The 4,345-nt window shown below is 42.8% G+C and overlaps 1 pseudogene; it reads right to left on the reverse strand.

Annotated features, from left to right (window-relative positions):
• Window positions 1-780: 780 nt before the first annotated feature.
• On the reverse strand, window positions 781-3,845 carry LOC128113587 (peptidyl-prolyl cis-trans isomerase C-like; annotated as a pseudogene).
• Between the last annotated feature and the right edge of the window lie 500 nt (window positions 3,846-4,345).

Raw genomic sequence — 4,345 nt, forward strand, 5'->3', positions numbered from 1 at the left:
TACTGTTTGCCCCTGCACCGCGGTAATGCCTCCTACCCGTGAGATGCTAGCACAAAGGGATGGCTTAGGAATTGGGGCCCTCCAAAGCTTCCCCGGTATTTATGATAAAATGGATCACACAGCATACTTTGAAAAAACACGGCTGTGGTGTGTTGGTGCTACTGGCTGCTTTTCGTCTTTGTTTTTAGATATTAGTCATTTCTACCCCCTGAAAAAGCCGTTCAATCAACACGCCAGTGTATTCTGCGGCTTTCATCAGTGAAACTCATGGATGTAGATTCACTGACGACCACTGACATGTTCATAAGCTGAGCTGCACTTTTACTTTTCTTACAGGTTACTTCGGAGGGAAATTACGTACAGACTTTGAACAAAGTGACTTGGACAGATAAATCCATGTATGTTATTCACTGGGAAGATGGAACTATTTTTTTTTTTTTTCATATAAAAAGTATTTAATTATAAAGAACATCAAAGCCCAAAACTGCTGATGACATACGACAGATGATATTACTCAAATTTCCCTTTACCTGACAAGAATTATTTGAACAAAGAATGCTAAGCCTCGCCTTAGTCACCGTTCTTAAACAAACTTTCCAGATCACCCAACATAGAGAAGACAAGAAACTGAATGAAACCAAACAAATGAAAGATCGTGTTCTTAAAAATAAATAGCCAATGCGAAGTTTTCTGATTTCAAAATAGCACCATTGGAAAAGAAGGAGATGTTGTTTCTGTTTAAAGTACCTGAGCAGGTGAGATGCCAAAATTCATGCACAATAAGCTTTGGTTGATTTTTATTGTTGTTTGGCATGGTTTTTGAAACAGGGTTCCACACAGACTAGGCTAGCCTCAAACTCACTATGTAGCCAAGGCTGGCCCTGAACCCCTAATCCTCCTGCCTCCACCTCCCTAGTGCTGGGATTACAGGTGTTTGCCAGGACATCTGGCTGTGTGGTTGACTTTTAAATCTTGGTTGCAATCTGGAGTGGGAAATTAAAAGAGAATTTTTGTTGTTGTTTTAAGTACAACTTTAACTAAAGAGTCGAAAGACACCTGGTGGATAGCAGATGCACACACGGACCAGCCAGCGTGTGTTCCTCGATTTCCACCATGTCTGTCACCAGTCGGGGACCTCGACCACGAAGGGCGTTTTCACATCTATCTTGCCACTGTTGACGATGGTGCAGTCAGTAAGTGGGCGGTCATGGTCATCCGTGGCTTGAAGTTCTATGGAGTGTACCACAGTCTCCGGTGCCGTCCCTAGCGGTGAAGTCCCCTCCTTGAATCATGAAGTCCTTGATGACGCGATGGAAGATGCTTCCTTTATACCCGTAGCCTTTCTCTCCTGTTGCCAGAGCCACGAAGTTTTCCACCGTCTTGGGTACCACTTTTCCAAAGAGGCCAATCACAATTCTACCCACATCTTTGTCTCCGATCTTCACATCAAAGAAGACCTTGGCGGTCACCGAGGGACCTCGCTTTCGGACGCCCGAGGACCCCGAAGAAGACACGAGCGCGCCGAGCCCCAGGCAGAGCACCGTGGCCAGCAGCAGACGGGGACCCGGGATCATAGTGAACGGTGGCAGTGGCCGCGATGGTACCGGCGCAACCGGAACTATTTTTTTAAATGGTTGGATATGATGTTTGGGTGTCGAGAGCAAGGAAATGTTGGTCTTATAATTTCATTATGAAATATCAAACCAGAAACACGGAAGTTTTTTCTAGGTAAATGTTTTCAGTCAAGGGCAACGCCATCTTCCTTAGAACACTTGTGTGATTAGTTTACCAGTGCTGCTTGTGTGTCTTATTTTGTGTTTTGTGCTTCTGAGGGCAGTATTACCTGTCACTGGTGTCATGGCTGGAGCTGTGTTTAAGTCTTCCTCTTTCCAATGGTCGGGGTATAAAAGAGTTTCCTCTTTGCCAGAGGTAGAAGTATATCAAAAAAAAAAAAAGGAATTATTTATGACTCATTGTTTTATTGTGGGCTATACAGTCAAGAAATTTACATGTGCTTAATAGCTTCATTTTAATAGCAGCATCGAGGCAAACAATACTCATAAACTTTACATGACCTCAAAAATGACAACCCAGTGAGCCATTAATCGGCCCCAGAGATTTTAATGTTTCTTTTCATTTGCTCCCATTTCCTTCTCCCAGTGCAAGATGACTTTCCTCATGACCACTTTTTATGACTTTGGTGAAATTTAAATGACAATTGGTCACTTTTGCTATTTGGTCATTATGAATAATTCTGGGTTTCAACCAGGATCTTTAAAAAAATGTTGCATGGGGCAAGACTATCTTCTGTTTTCTGCCTCCAGCGAAGACTTTTTAAAGGGTCAGCAGGAGGGGACCACAGGGGATAAATGTGCTGTGGCATAGATTAGTGAGATTTCCCATTCATTACAGGATGTCCCATTAGGGACAATTTAGGCATCATAGAATGGAAGGTTGAACATGATTGTTGTCTGAGGCATGCAATTAGGAGCTGGGCAGGAACTGTAAGTATGAAACTCCAGTCAAGGGAATTCTTAGAAAAGTCTGGTGTTTGAGAGAACAAAATTTAGAATAAAATAAAATAATTTGACTCTGCCACTTTGTAGCTATCTAACCTGGGCATATCACTTAACTGCACTGTACCTCTACGGAGTGTGGGATTAGCATTCTCAGAGATATTCAATGAGAATAGCATTATTTGTCCATAGTGCAGAGTTATTGTGAGGATCAACAGCACTTTCTTTCATTTATTCATTCAATAGATTGTTAGGGGCTAGAGATAGAGTGATTGAGCATGAAAACATAGAGTCCCCAATGTCAAGAGAATTACATTCTAGATGAGGTAAGACAGGCAGGCACAACTATGCTAATTAAACTTTGTGATTCGTGGTGTAAAAGAATAAAGCAAGATGATAGAGCAGAAAACAGCCATGACAGGGAGGTTACCAGACAGACAGTGCACCCAGAAGGTGAAACCGAACTTTAGAATGTTGAGGCCACGTGGGGTCAGGTTACTCCGGAGAAGGTGATTTAGGCCAGTATTCTGCTCAGTTCCCACAAGACCCCGTGAAACAGATGGGTTGGGGTCTGTGTTTTCTAAATAAGGAAATTTAAGTTTAGAAGCCTGAGTGTGTTGCCCAGTTCTCGTGAGTAGCAGGTTGGCAGGGCTGGAATTAGAACTCCAGTGCTCAAGATTGCTACCATGACATGCCAGGCGCAGCATGTCTTGCAGGAGAGGAGGCTTAAAGACCACCCAGCTGGCGCAGTCACGCTAAGGATGGAGAAAGAGGCAAGAGAAAATATCGTGTGACTTGCCTGAGGTGGGAAGACGCCAGCCACTAGAAAGCGGGTCTCCTCCTGAGCACACCTTCCTTCCTGCACGTGCTTGTCAGACTGGCTTTCTGTGGGACTCTAAATGACCAAACCAGACTCACCATCTTACTCCACATTCCTATAACAGTTGGCTGATATTTGAACTTTTAGAGTGCATGAAGGTTTGTTGAAAGTCACATCCAGTTAACAGATTTTGTCCTAGCAAATACTCTTGTTTTTGTTTTCTCTTAAATGCATATATGAAAATAAATTGAATCAGCATTTTAAAGTTTCTTTAAAGAGAGCCCTTTTCCTCTGAAAGGTGTCTTCCCATCCCTCTTTTGATATTTCTCCAGCACCATTGTTTACACTTCTAGGAATATTCTGTAAGTAGACAAGGATATATATGTACACATCCTTTTTTACATAAGACACAACATGCCCATGTTGTATATAGTATCTGCACTCGTGTGTGTGTGTGTGTGTGTGTGTGTGTGTGTGTGTGTGTGTGTGTGTATGTGTGTGTGGTCTTTTCCTTTAGTACCTGGGATTGAATAGATGCAAGAATATCTGTAAGAAAAAAATTAAAAAAAAATTAAAAAAAAGAATATCTGAACGATCCATTTGTGGTAGACTGACCATGCCATCTGCTGTGTGTCCTTTCAGTTAACTGATACAATAGTCCCCTGATGTAGGAACCGTCTTCAAGCTGGGCGATCAATGAACAGTCCCTTTCTTTGTGAAGCTGGTCGATGGGAGGGGTGCTTCCAGAGGACAACTTCCACCTTCTCTGGGCTGGCTCTCTTGAATCCCCCATCTCTTGCCAGTATATGAATATCTGAGGCTGTTGGCACCAAAAATCTAGAAAATACAGGATCTCCTTGATGGTTTGAACTCTGATTTAGAGACCTGCCTCTGACACCTTCCAACTTTATTAAGTCCAGTTTTTTGCACATGCATTTTCCTTAGTTATATACCATGACATGCTGTCAAGCTTTGGTCTGGAGGGTGAGGAAGGCGGAGAGGGGTAAGG

Source organism: Peromyscus californicus, unplaced genomic scaffold (assembly GCF_007827085.1).
Source record: "Peromyscus californicus insignis strain IS unplaced genomic scaffold, ASM782708v3 Scaffold_18__1_contigs__length_77618521, whole genome shotgun sequence".
NCBI classification, from domain to species: Eukaryota; Metazoa; Chordata; class Mammalia; order Rodentia; family Cricetidae; genus Peromyscus; species Peromyscus californicus.